The 15,276-nt window shown below is 38.5% G+C and overlaps 1 protein-coding gene across 5 annotated transcripts in view; it reads right to left on the reverse strand.

The window, feature by feature from the left end:
- The window catches only part of sipa1l1 (signal-induced proliferation-associated 1 like 1), an 88,903-nt gene that overhangs the window by 48,881 nt on the left and 24,746 nt on the right, over positions 1–15,276 (reverse strand). For 3 of the 5 annotated variants that reach the window (XM_059355779.1, XM_059355776.1, XM_059355778.1), the window contains 2 exons: positions 13,819–13,888; positions 1,781–1,850 (listed from right to left, as the gene is read on the reverse strand). The gene's annotated coding sequence lies outside the window, so the exon portion shown is untranslated. The remainder of the gene's footprint in view (positions 1–1,780; positions 1,851–13,818; positions 13,889–15,276) is intronic. The other 2 variants (XM_059355780.1, XM_059355777.1) reach the window with 1 other exon arrangement.

A 15,276-nucleotide genomic window follows, 5' to 3' on the forward strand; every position in this document is an offset into this window, starting at 1 on the left:
GCCAAACAGCTTTTCATCTCCGCTTGTCTGAGTGTAGATGAGGAAATGGCAGGCCAAGACACAGAGGGAAGATAAGGAGAGAGAAAAAATAAATCAAACATTATTCTCTTTGAAAGTTGCCAGGCAGCAGGCAGTCCAATGTGTTGGAGTTTCAGCTCAGAGCATTTCAAAGTGAAATTGTAATTGTGTGGAAAGATAAACGTGCCTTGCTGTTTTTTTTCTCCCTCTGCAGAGCTCGGCGGTGGGGTGGGGTCTCCTCTCTGGCTCACTGAAATGTAAAAGGGGCTTTTGGGGAGCTCTGAAGTCTGCCGATGTTGTCTTTTTCTCTCGAGTGTGAAATTGCGAAGGCGTTCTACGGCGAACACTCCCCTATCCCCGGCTATCACAGAATGGCAATGGAAGCAGAGATGAGCATAGAAATTTGACCGAGTGAAGAGAGAGGAGTCTGTGTTTGTTCGTGCGTGTATAACGATGGTTACAATAAGCAGCTATCACTTAATAGCAGAACAGTTAGTTCTGACCAAGTCATTTGATTGGACAAGAGGATTTCCATGGATACTGATGATATAGAGTACAACATCACTGGGGCTATAAACTACATGCACCACTGAGCCTTACAGCTGTTTTAAACTAGAGCATGATATGGGATTTTTGAGGCTGATGCTGATACTAATTTTAGAGGGGTAAAATTAATAGATAACCAATATGGTGGCTAACATAGTAATTTTTTTGAGCTGGAATGAAAATAGACCTTTATGTGGTTTGTGCACTGATTTTTCCTCACTCTGCAAATGTACCCAGAGAGTTACTTTCTCATACATAAAACTTTATTAAATAATATTTAACATTGTTTTACATTATACAAATAATGCAGAACATTGTCAGCCAATTCTACAAATGATAACTTAGAAAATAAAGAATAAATAGGAATCAAATAAATAGCTAAATAATCATAATTTCTGTTCAGTTCCAGTCAATTGCTGATTTTTTTTTTTTTAAATAATTAGCTAACACAAAAGTTTTCATAACAGCACATATTGAACATCATATACACTGATGACAATATGCCTTTCATAGGCCAATATCGGCCCATAATATCTGTCAACTGATGCATCTGTCAGACTCTATTCTAAACCTATTTATTACATTTATGGCTGTTATCCAACGTCTTATATTTAAAAAATGTCATATTTCCACATATAACATTTGTCAAAAGAGGATAAAGGGAAGGAAGGAAGGCTGGTTACTTCTTTGCAAACCTCCAGGTGTGCTTATATGACTGTGGTACGGTGGCTTACCATGTAAGCCCCAGATAAAATAGAGAATTTTGCTGTGGTTCCAGGTCACTAAAAGGTTTTGTATAAGAATATGAAACTCTTTGCAGTTTAAATGTCACTTTAATAAGACCTTAAAAATGCTCCTTCATACCAAACAGTCACTAACAAAAGATTTAATGTCATAAACTTTCATTTTGAATACCTTAGACAACAGTCAGTAATGGCCAGGGGCACAGAATGCTCTGCACCAGTGAGTTGCAGTTCAAGGTTTAGCCTTTTCTCTGTCTCACACCTCTATTTTAACAGCAGATTTTGACTTTCAGGTTAGACAAACGAGTTTTTGAAGCAATTAGTCACAAATGTGGAAAATCTAATTTCCATATAATTAACTAACTTCTTCATTGACACTTTAGTTTGATAGTGACTCGTGATTTATTGAGTTCCTCTTTCTTGCATTTCACCAAAGCTGGCACATTCTTAATGAAAATGTAAAACATTTTTACCCGGCCTTGATGAGAAAAAACAGCTCTCCTTTGACTGTGGGCGTCTGGATCTCTTGTAAACACAAAGCACCTACAAATATGAAAAGAATAAAAGACAAAAGTTGAATGCTAGGATCAACCTCAAATTGTTAAATCTTGGAAAATGAAGTTTATTCTATTTTAGAATCAAAAGAGATGTGAAGAAGCATTAATATCCATCAAATGGTGGCAGTCAAATTTACCTCAGGTGAGTGAAGCACCAGTGATGAAGTCACAGCAAATAATAACTGTTTTTATAACTTCTTATGTTTCCTTTGGATTTCATTGTTATTTTATGTTGTCAAATTAAATTGCCAAATTGCATTGCATTTCATGCTTTCTCCATGAACAAAACACTCAGTTCCCATTTTATTAGGTACACCTGGTTTGATCTAAGGCAGGCTTATCTAACATTAAATGCAATAAATCCTGACTGCATGCAGAATACTATGTTATTTGTTTATTTTATTGTTTTCCGGAGCTCACAAAATGTATTGAATTATACTGAGAATTGTTTTAATATTAATATTTTACACCGGTTATTGTGAGTGCAGACTAAATTCCTGGAAAAACAGACCCCATAAATGCAAGTTGTAAATATCATAATAACAAACTTTCAGTGTCTCCCATGTATTTAGTTTTAAATATATCTGCCCTGACCTAAAAAAACTATTTTTTCCTTGCATGCTTGTTAGCTTATGAATGTACCATTTCCAATACTTTTCAGTGTCACATGTCAGTGAACTTGCAAACACACTTTTCAAACCCCCCCTCCCTCTGGATTAACAGCTATGATGATGCCTTTTTCTACGGGGAATAGAAGAGATAGGAGTGACAGGAAATGGAGGCGGAAAAAAAGCAGGACATGGATTTAGAGGAGAGGGTGACTAAGGATAAGTGCCACTTTGTGTTTCAGGTCCACAGTGTGCAACAATGACACAAATAGCTATGGCCTTCCTACACCCCTGACGTGCAAGCATGCGTGTGTCGATGTTTGTTCCCACAGCAAAACAGCAGAAAAACACTGGCTAATAATATACCAGTAGGGGTACAATGAGAATTCCTTTTCATTTAATGTTTATTTGATCTGGTCGGATACAGTACATGTATAGATTTACGCAACAAACACCCAATGCTATGGCATTTATACCAACAATGCCGGCTCTTAAAAGGGCCTTTGAAATAACAAACAAAAAAACATTTTCACAGACAACAAAGTTAGACTATGTGGTGTATTTTGTTGACCTTATAGGAGCAGCATAAAGAAAATCTATACAGGAAGAGGTAGATTGCCACAACATCACATGGCTTCTGTTTTTCTCAGCAAAGCAGGTTAATCAAAGCCACAAACCATTTCCACAGTAACACAACAATGCCGGTCTCAACCCCCTTACATAAAACAACGGTGTCTCAGGGGTCCAACACTCAGGCTCCTCTGTACCTCCATGATGCAACAAGACATTTTTCTATTCATTATACATATACAGGACAAAACAAATACAAGCATATGTCATTTACCAAATACAGTATTGATAGGGAAACATGTCCAGTAGGGGTGGGCGATATGGCCCTAAAAGATTATCACGTTATTTCAGTTATTTTCAGAGTATTTTTGCGTTAACGATATACTTGACATTATTAAAAAATACTGAAAAATATATAGAAAAAAAGTTTTTTAGTCTGTATGAATACATAAAAATTAATCATAAATCTAAATGTAGTGTAAATTGCAAATCTCAACAGTTGCCAAATACAAAAAATGTACTCTTGACTCTTGAGTATTAGCAAATAATAAAATTAACCATCTAGGGGGTCCGGAGTCCCCCCCCGGGAGAACATTTTGTACATTTTATAGTACAATGTGATCAATCTCATCCATTTTGAGAGCTAAATGTGAGCAAACACCTCAGATAACATTTTCACAGTCAACAGGGCTTTCCACTAGGACATGGAGCAGCCAGACTGTGTGGACTAGAGACATTTTTTTCATAAAAGTCCAAATTTGGTGCCTCTAACACATTCTAATGCCACTATTCCATCATATACACTGATCTTAATCATTGCCTAATTTAAATAATTATTGTAAAGGAGAATAAGGGTTCTTCTATGTTTTATTTAAGGCATCTTATTTTGACAGTCTTCTTGTCAATTCTGTGGTGGATTCTGTACTTTTATTTTGAAAGCTGCATTGTTTAGCGACAGGAAGTAATAGTAGCTTTTTGTGATTAAAACAACTTTAATTGTTAGCCAATGTTAGCTCGCGGCTAACGAACGGCATAATGCAACAGTGTGTTTAGACCGTTGGGACCTCTAACAGGCCCGGACAGGTTGTTAGTGTTTAGATTGGCGCAGATGCAGATGTAGGTAGGCACGGCAGCTTGCTGAATTCAGTGCGTGTGTTAAAATGTGTGAATGCGTGCGCATGTCTTGGAGGAGGATGGAGAGGTGCGGGTCGAGTGACAGACACTCTGCTGAGCAGAGATAAAACGCAAAATAACTTGATATTATGAATAGTGTGGATATACTTTCAGTAGTTTCAAATGTGACGTTAGCGCAGCACGTGAGACTATAGCAGGCCGCCACACTCTAGGTCATTAATGGGAAATCCTTACACCACTACGTCAAGAAGTAGGAATGTTGCCAATATCATGATATGCATTTTTTTTACCCATAAAAAAAATATACCGGTATAATCGTGAACGATACGATATGGCACACCCCTAATGTCCAGCAATCCAGTCCAATAAGAATGCATTACATACTACCTTTGTGGAGCTTACAATTTGTTTTTGTTGTTTTGGCAGAGCCGGTTCAATCACCATCAAACTCAACTTTTAAGTATCCACACCACACTCTAATGATTAACTGAAGTATTCACGTTGACTTTGGCTTTAAACCATTCTCACAAGAGGTATCTGGGTCGCGTGAGCTCTGATGAATCAGGTTGTACAACCAATTGGCCTCGAGACGGTGGGATTTATTATTGATGGCAAGCAAAGAGGTTTTTGGGAGGGATGGGGTTTGGTTGGTAGATAGGTACAGGCTGATCTGTTATTTACAGACGGATAATAGTGACAATATTACCTCATAATTCAAACTGTCATTAGCATTCCAAGATCTTTGATGTATGCATGTTAGAGATGCCGCTTTTCATTTTTAGCCAACAACATATTCACATGTAGGACTAAGCATGTTCTCCTCAGGGTGCCTCTATTGCTTTTTCCAATCATATTGCCAACACAGTAGATTTGACCATAGAGCATTTTACTGCTCAGATGTAGAACAAACATGTTCCACTGGTGGCTGTAAGGTCCTTTTTGATCAAATTCCACGTCATGGTACGCCAAGGCTTTCCTCAAATCACGTTGAAGATGATGTCATGGCAGTTTCACACTGTGTCACTAGGGCAATTAGCTGAGAATCCAACCTACACTGAAGGGGGTACTACAAGCAGTGGGGAAAAGCACCTGCAAAAGTGAGTTGATTGGAGTCAAACCATGCAGTGGAAACAAGGCATAAATTACATTAAATTGTTTCAGCATCTGAAGCCGTGATTTTACAATACATGGATTGTTCACTAGGTCCTTTTTGCTGAAAAAACAACATCAAAATGAAGCACATTCAGTTCAGTTTGTCCAACCATTCACGAGAAGGACAGGTGGCTGCTAAATGGACCGATGAGACATAACACAAGTTCAAACAATTCCTGCACCACAAAACCAGTGGGTATTAAAAATCCTTGCCAAAAAAATTGTCTTGACTAAAATGTGAGTTTTAAATTATTGGTCTGATTCTCCTAAAAACTGGAGGGGTGACAAGCATTTATACAACGTTTTGGCTTAAGCAGTACTATAATTGGTCTGACTGGAGCGTTATTAAACTCCAATTTTCAAACATTGAAAGTTATAATTGCTGCTCCACTTGTCTAATTTTAATGAAACTGCAGGTATGAAGCATCTCATTATTAAACTGGCAAAAGGGAGCCTACTTCATAGTGCCTGCTGCTTAATTATTCTGAGGAAACATGTTTTATTTGTTTTGATTTGAGGTTGGCGTGTTGTTCTTACTCTGCATTTCCCTGACTGACTTGTTAAACAGCTGTATGTTTGGATTTTCAATTCAAGTTGAGAGTATCTGTATTTCCACTATAACTCTTGCTACATACATTCTTACAGTGTTAAATCTTACTGCTACTTCTATAAACTGACTACAATACAGATCACTACTGTTTGAAATCAGAGATCAAGTGTGATTGATCTTTAATATAACATTTATTATATAATATCACAGATTATTGCACTAGCTTTAACTGCAAAATCTAAACTTATCCCAAAATGCACTAAAAAGTAGTAGCATAAGGTTAATGGGCTAATCTGAGGTAAAACGAATTTAAAGCTCTGCACTGCAAGCCCAACATGCATGTGTTTCCTTCTCTGAAACACCTTGGCACTTGCTGACATTCACTGTGAAATGTGTGCAGTCACACCTTGTTCACTGGTGGGCTTCTCCACAAGACAATAAATAAGTCAGCAATGGAGAACACACACATGCACTCAGACACACAGAGAGAGACTGAACAAGGGTCTTATCTGAGAGGTTCCAATCCATTTACCATAGCTCCTCTGTGCCTAAAAATAAGCAACTGGCCGAGCTGCAGGCATCAAGTTTGAAGGCTGCTGTTCAGGCTGCTCAGACTCTGAGGGATTTGGCAGTAGTGTGTGGTAGTTGTACACTAATTCAGTACTTTATTGGTATTGGTGTGATACTAGATATGAGATATTGAAAAAAATAAAAGTTACAATTTAATTAAGTGTGTTTTGGGCAGCATACATAGTGTTAAATCATCAGAAAGTTGAGAACCTGAAGATTCATTTTTGATGCAGCTCAGCACTGTGTGTCAAGTTGTTCCAGTCATAAATCCTAAATAACTCTAATAACACTAGAACCAGTTAAATCAACTGTAAAAATGTAAAAGGGCTTAAGCATCAGCATGGGAGTTTTAGTATATACTATGTCTCATAAGTTGTTGCAGCAATCAGGTTGATTATTCAGATATCTTGAGGTCAGAGGTCAAGCGACCACTTTGAAAAAGGCAATGTCAGTTTTTCCCTCACTTTAATTTAGCCTAACATTGGAGTATTATTAAAGTCACTTCCACACAAGCTTGCATTACATGGTTGGTGCCATGTGCTCCTTATGTTATCTAGTTAAATCATGATATCAGTATCTTTTCTCACATTTGTCATGTTCACTTATTAAATCTTCCTCCACAAAGTCTATAAAAGTTGTTAGCTTATATAAAAATAGTCTTGGGGAATTGCAATAAGGACATTTTGTGCATCAATGCCAAACTGTGTAGCAGATAATTGCATGAAAGAATATTTTTTTTCTCATTTCTGCTTGTCAGGACTGTTGTATCTATCCGTAGGCTGGTCTGACCTCAGCAGTGAAGTGGCATTGTTAAAAAAATAATCAGGTGAAATCTGACCTTAAATGAAAACTCTAACCCATTAATCTGTCTTCATCCACTTAATTATCTTTAACAGAGCAAAATGTCATTAAAATAGTAAAACAGATTCTAGACAAATGGCTCACTCAGCTGCGCTCAGACAGCAGCAATGAATGCGCCTGGTCCTCTGCAAATGCCACCTCCGCACCACCACCAAGAGCCCTCTAATCTGTGCCAATCAGATGACGCTAAACAGCCATTTGTTGTTGAATTGGGCACCAGCACACGCCCCCTCCTCATTTCAGCAGCCACTGCAGACCCCAGCAAAATGCTGGCAACATAGCAAAAGCAGGCGCAGCAGCGAGGGTGACGGAAATAGCAGAGTGGTGAATAATGGAGAAAAAGAACTGTGGTGTAATTAACATGGTGGCTCGGGGCTGATGTACTGTAGAGAGATAAAGAAAGGGAGTGAAGAGAAGGCGTTGAGAGAGAGGATGGAGGAGAGATATGCCAGAAATTAAATGAATTAAAGAGTAGGGAGTTTAAGAAAGGAACATTTTTGGAATAAAAGAAACGGGAGAAGAGAACACAACTGCAAGGGACAGAGTAAGTGAGAGAGCAAACCCAACTGCAGCCCTGTCATCAAAAGATCTAAAGAGTAAATAAAATCCTGCTAACAGGCCGCAGTATTTTTGTCATACTTAAATTATATGATTTCATACAAGGACTATTCTATGTGCAAATTAACAACTATATATAAGCAAATGCAGACTGCTATTTTACAAAAAAAAACCTGTTTGATGCATCATGAAATACTGGTACACAAAAGTTCACAGATGGAGGGAAAAAAGCAGGGACAAAACAGAAATGTAGATGATTATAGATGCTCCCCAGCAGCAAGTAAATCTCAATATTTCTTACATTTCTGTAGTGCAAAGTTCCACCTTTCACTGGTAACACAGGGGGAATTTTCATTCATATGAATTATGACTGAGAAGTAAATGAGGATGTCTTGTTATCCATTGCCTCTTAGCGCAGGTGACTTCTTAAGCCACAGAGAGAAAGCCCTGGATTACAGCTATCAGAAAAGAGCTGCAGATTTCCAAAATGGCGCTGCTCTGCGTGGGCTGAACAGCACTGCAGTAAGGAGAGGAGTGAGTGGGACTGAGCACTGAAAGCAGCTCACTCTTCAATACTTGTGTATGTGGGGCTTCTATGCAACAAGACAGGAGGGGAGACAGATAGTCAGATACATGGACAGCAGTGGAGAAATGACACGCATGGAAATGACAAGTGAGGAAAGGAATTATGAATGAAGTCACAGAGGAATCCTTCAGATTCCGACCTGAGCTGAGTTCATGTACATTAAAGAGATTCAGTCTAGAAATGCATCTTTTTCTCTCTATTTCAGCCCCATAGCCACAATAAAAAGCATTTGTCTTGTGGATACACAGATCGATCGGCAACCAGTTGAAACTGGTCAGGTGTCAGCTGATTGGCCATTACAGGCGACCAGTCGACCAGTCTAAAATGTCTAATTTTTGGCCGGTCAGATTTACATACATGCCTCATAATGGTTTTGTGTCACACACACACCACACACACACAGACACACAGACACACATTCACACAGACACACAGACAAACACACACACACACCTTCAGTGTAAGTGAAGGAGACATAAAGCTGGCAATTTGTAACACCTGCAAGTCCAAAATAAACTGTGGAGGAACAGCCTTCGACAAAGTGGGATAAATTGCAATTCATTTCAGTTTTATTGTATTTGTGTAACAACCTGGAGAACTTTTTTATTTTAAGAACTGTTTGGGTGAGAGTTTGACAATGTCCTATAGGCTGCTAATATGGCTTTTGGACAAGTGGATCACAATCAGTCCTATGCTAAATTATAGGAGAGACCCTACTCATAAAAAAGGGATATTATAGTAAATGGATGCATTTTTATCAGAGGGGGCAAAAACAAAAAACTTGAATTAGACTAAAATTAAACTGGCAGTTAATAACTTGCAGTAAGTTGTAGGTAAAGTAAAAGCTTAATACACGTGGCTGTAACGCAACCCTATTCCTTCTTGTTGCTTTCCAACGCGGGGCTGTGCGAGCCTCTGCGGTCTCACATTCCAACAGGAAACACATCTCAGCCACTTCCTGCTTCCCCTGAGGAAGTGACAGGTCAGACAGGGAATGGGTGAGCGAGTCACACTCATGACTGAAGTCTGAGGTAAAGGAAGACTTTCAAGAAAAAACAAAAACCACTTACAAACTGGTTCTACAATAGCTCGATAAACAGCAGATTATCGGCTTAAGTATTAGGGTGTGTTAACAATACTTTGCTGTTTTTACATGTTTTCCATTAAGACTACCTGCCAGCTGCCACTACTTGCAAATTACACTACTGCAACTCAGAGAGGATTAACTACAAGCCCGTTTACAGACTCTTTGATCAAGGTTTTAGGTTGTCCCTTCTAACTGCTGCCAACATTTACATACCAGCTTTTGTTTAATTCCTGTAAGTTGTTGTTACTGTAGACTGTTATGTGCTCATATTGCATTAATAAAAAAGCTGAAAGCAAGTAGGATTTACTTTAGTTAAAAAGGGGTTCCCTAGACTTTAGTCTTGGACATCACACATCACTTGTCTTTACTATTACTTTAGTACTGTGTCTGTATTTTTACTACTGCTTCTGCCTTCTATTGTGAAGCACTTGTATGTGACATCAATATAAATAAACATGGTAGTAAAGCAGCGGCCGTTTCAGGATCAGCCACTATTACCACAAAGTCTGGATTTACATGCTGTGCAGGTTTTACTGCAACACAAACCAGTTATAATTTATAGCTCTGCCAGTAGCACAAAACCAAAACAACTGTAGAGGAGAAGGTTTTTTTTTTTATTCATTATTCAAATATTTCCTGTTTTTATTTCTTCTTTTGTGCTCACTTCTCATGGGTTGCTGAAAGAATAATGCATTTGCTACTTTAATAGTAGCAGGATTTTTCTTCCAAAGCTTCCAAAGACATGACAGCATCATCTGGGCTTTCCCAAATTGTTTAAAGGCATAATAATGTTAGTGTATGTAAACTTCTGACTTTGAAGAAAGTAATAGAAAGTAAAATTGTCTAAAAAAATCCTTCTCTCATTATTCTGGCATTTAGCAAATATAAATAATTTTGGTAATCCTAACGGACCTAAAACAGGAAAAGTGATTGGCTGATTTCATGTCAGACAGTGAGAAAAAAAGCATATGTGTCTTTTTATATAGTGTATGTAAACTTCTGGTTTCAACTGTATATACTCAGAGTTCTTAATAAAATGGGAAAATAATCCGTTCTTATTTATCAAGTATTTAATTCAAGAAGGGTTGGGGGAGGGGGGTTTGTGGGTTGTGATCTGCTTTGTGGTTTCCCTCAATTGATTAAAATAAATAAACATAATTGTGGGGTATTTAAGTAGTATTTAATTCACATGCTTGCAAATAAAGGCTCTACCATGTGGTTATTTTATATAGACTTTTTATGAATTACCAGAAAGCATGCTATACCGAGATATGTACCGTTATTGAGATATGAAAATGACCTATATCAGGCTAGATATACGCCCAGCCGTACTCAAAACATATTGGAGAGAGCACATGGTGATCTGTAGAGCCACTCCAAACAAGCAACCCACATCTTTAACATTAGTCATGATGGGAAAAAACCTAGCAATAACGAGCCTAAACATCTTTGACCTAGAAAGCCTTGGAAGAAATTATTTTATTCTTCTCTCCGTCTGTCTGCACTGCATCCATCATTCGTAGGGCAGAAAAGGTGGCAGTGGTTTGAATTATACTGGACTCCACAGGATGAACCCATTTACTGAAACTTACAATAGACAGCAGTGACCCAAGGTAACTCTGAGGCCATTGTCAAAACCTACACAGTGCTAATAGACCCTGTGGCAGTAAGGAATAAATTGCAGCATTTGTATTGGAGCTCCTGCTGACAGGTAGGCAGAGGATTTCGCCCAATTATAGGGGAAAAGGGATGAAGCAGGATAAGGCGGGCCACTAGAATAGACCTAATGAGGACGTGGTATGATTGCTGTGGGACTGGAGAGACACGCGCTCATTTGTGCCCACAGCAAGCTGATTCGATTGGTAGAGAATGGCCAGAATGAAGTGGCAGAAGAGCGATAGAGATAGAGAGAGAGAGATAATGGAAGTGAGAAGGATTGATTCCTCACTCAATGTGAGAGCATGTGGGAGGAGATGAGATGCTGAGACTGAAAGTGGGAAAGAGAGAGAGATGGATACAGAAAGTGAGTAGTGAGTCCATCGAGTCAACTACTCTCTCACTCTCATCCATACATCCATCCATCCATCCATCTCATAAAAACACAGCCTGCAGAGGCAGTACCGAGGGAAACGTCCATAATGAGATAAATCCTCAAAGTACAGTGTCGCCGCATGCAAACACATGTAATACAACCACGGACACTAAGTGAAGGCAGCGCGGCATTTACTAGAAGCGGAACAAAACCTGGAAAACCAGGGCAAACATATGACAGGAAGGGAGTGCTCCACACAAAGAGAGTCCATTTCCATTCAGACTTCTCTTAATGGGCCTTGGTGGACATATAGCAGGCCATTGTGAAAGACGGAATACAGATTGTAGGTATTGTACATCCTTGACATTCAAATTAAGTACATAAACAGGGTTGCACAATCAATGCAATAGATACCACTGTTTGCAAAAACATTATATCCCGAGAAAAGACTGAGGGACTACCTCCTAAATTATCCGCTGACGTTACTGACCACTGGTGTTAGTTTTGGACCCTGGTAGCTCTTAATAAAAAGCACTCAAGCACTTCATATTTTTTTTACTTGTTTGATCTCATTTTATTCCCTTCTTCCACTTTCTATTATCATCTCTGTCTCTCTTCCCTGGCGTGTTTTTCTTTCATTCTGCGCACACACACACATCTCTCATTCCTAGTCTTTCTCCCCCTCCCTCCTTTATACTTGTGTGAACATAGTAGAGTCTGTATCTATGTGTCTATGTGTGTGTGTGGGAGGGGAGGAGAGCAGCATTGCTGGCTGGAGGAGGAGGTGAGAGAGAAAGAAAACGAAGCGAGAGAGGTAAAGAAACACAGAGAGAGAGAGAGAGAGAGAGAGAGAGAGAGAGAGAGAGAGAGAGACAGAGAGAGAGAGAGAGAGAGAGAGACAGAGAGAGACACAGAGAGAGAGAGAGAGAGAGAGAGAGAGAGAGAGAGAGAGAGAGAGAGAGAGAGAGAGAGAGAGACTGAGAGAGAGAGACAGAGAGAGAGAGACAGAGAGAGAGAGAGAGAATTTACTGGAACAAAACATGCTGTTTCAGTCTCATAGATAAGGACCGCCTACTCACCATGTTTTATCTCACAGCAGATTACTCCTCGTTTTTACAATCTATATTTTTCCCAAAGTTTTAAATAAATAATAATATAATAAAATATAATAATATAAGTCTGTCTTGTATTATTTATAGTATAAGAAAACCAGAACATTATCCTTTGGCATTTTGGCCACCCAACTGAACTACATCACAGTTGCTAGACATACCATCTGTCAAGTGTCTACATAGTTTATCTCCATATCTTGTAAGTAAGCAGCATTAACTTTTTAGCGTTGGGAAATCTCTTTTATTTTGACTGTGGACGATCGTAACAACATGTTTGGTATAACTTGTGTGCCTTTGTCTGTTTAACACAAGCCCAGAGGTATACAATGGAATAAATCCTCCATAAAGTATGGGAATGAGGCAGAATGCAATCCTTAACAGAAAACAACAATGGCGTTTTGATTACTCGTTGGCTTTTAACACCACGTAGAGTGTTGATTTTATGTTGATTTTATGTTGATTTTATGATTTTTTGTTTTTATTGTATTCATGCATATTTTTTGTGCGGGCAGTACATTTTATATTTTATTTTATTTATTTTTATCCCATTTTTAATTTATTGCATCTTACTGATCTATTGTTTACTACATCTCTTTGTATTGTGTTATGTATTTATTGTTTGTGCAGCACTTTGGAAACCTTGTGTTTGCTAAAATTGTGCTATATAAATAAAGGGGATTGGATTGGATTGGATTGGATACTTTTGGGAGGTCACTTTTTAGATGTGCCATTACATCACTGGGCACGCAGGCGTATGCAGAGCCACAGGTGGTTTGATGAAAATGTTTTTTTTAAAATGTCATGTAAAACAAATAACACCCAAGAAAGGAATGAATGGATAAAGAAACAGCATGGAGATAAGAATAAAGGCTGATCATTCTTTCAAGAGAGGATGTACAAAGGGAAGCCTGTTGCTAAAATGTAATGGTTGCCAAATATCTATCATCAGCATTTTTCACCAAGGGTGGCAGCAATGACACAGACTAAAATTTGGGTTATTTTTCCTGTAATAGCCCTGTAATACGTGGGTTATTAATTTCAAAAAGCTTTTTTGGGGGGGAAAAATAAGCACACCAGAATTTAACTCAAACTGAACAAAAACCTCAAACCCAACTGAGAAAGCTGGATACTCACTGATGATCCCAGAGTCTTGTCCAGGTCAGTGAAGTGAAGATGACACAGTCGGAAGCTTTCTCAGTTGATCCTAAAAAGAGAGACGGGTACTTTTTAAAACACAGAATGATATAAATAGATGTCCAGAATCTGCATCAGAAGGATCTGTGTTGGCTAAAATAGAGCTGAACAAATTCTGGTCCTTTCTTTCCTGAACTGGACTGTCCACCTCTGTCAGCTAGTGTTGCACTGCTGCTTTCGTTAATGAGGAGACTGTGAGCATTTCACTGCATAAGAGAGAGAAAATTTGATTAAATTATTTGGCCGCACCGGTGAGTAACTCTGACTTTTGACACTGAGGATGGCAACATTCACAGATTGGCTAAAGTAGCGATGTTCACGCATCTTAATATATATATATTTTTTTTTTTGTCAAAGAGCAGTAAACATTCAGGAAACACGTTCTCATTATGAGCCCACGCTGATGAATGATAAATGACCCTGGCAGCAGGTCATATCAGTGGACTGAGTGTTTTTGTTGTTAGTTTGACTCTAGTCATACGTCTTCATCACGTCAACTTCAGCAGTCACATTGTAAGGTTAATCTTTCATTCACATCCTATCCAAAAAACTTTGAAAAAGCTTATGAACTTAAAAGTTTTTAGGAAGTAGTTTGGAGAGTGCCAACTTTAGCAGGTAAACTAATGATTAAACATCATCTGAAAAGTGGCGATTCCGGAAAAAGTTATTGTCATTAACAGGTTGTAGCACGCTCAGTATTAGCACCAACACAAGCAAACTAAATAAGGTTGTATGTAAGGGGCTTAAGTTAGCTCCAAAGTTAGATTTGAGTTTTGCGAGTGAAAAAAACTGACAAGGCGACATTCAAAAGGGTCCCTTGACCTCCGACCTCAAGATATCTGAATGAAACTGGGTTCTATGGATACCCTTGATTATCCTTTTTACAGACATGGCCACTTGCTGATCCTATGTTATTTTCACCTACTCTCAGAGAAGGTGTATTAAACAGTCTTGGAATTGTATAAATTGGATATCACTGGAAAGACTCTTGTGGATTAAATGAGCCCAACTTTATTCATGTGTGATGATGTTCGTCTCCAAAGTAGCATTTTATTGTAGTGAGGACCATATTTTGAAGCTTGACCACACTGTATAAAATGACCTGTTGTGACCTCTAGGATAATCACAGTTTCATGAAACTTCATGACCACTAACCAGAGACTTAGGGCGTTCAGAGGATTTAGGGCTTTCCTCGGTATATTGACAATAAGAGGGTTTCTAAGCAGTTTCAAGAACATAAGTGCTCATCATCCAATCGTCAAAAATTGTGTTTCTTTTGGAGGAATGTTTGACCATATTTAAACACACAGTTTTGAGCTGCATCCCAAATTATTCTCCAGTTTCCGAGCTTTCAGGCGATGAATACACTTCTATGTGGCTTACAACAAGGGTTAATCA

Source organism: Centropristis striata, chromosome 18, assembly GCF_030273125.1.
Source record: "Centropristis striata isolate RG_2023a ecotype Rhode Island chromosome 18, C.striata_1.0, whole genome shotgun sequence".
Classification (NCBI taxonomy): Eukaryota; Metazoa; Chordata; class Actinopteri; order Perciformes; family Serranidae; genus Centropristis; species Centropristis striata.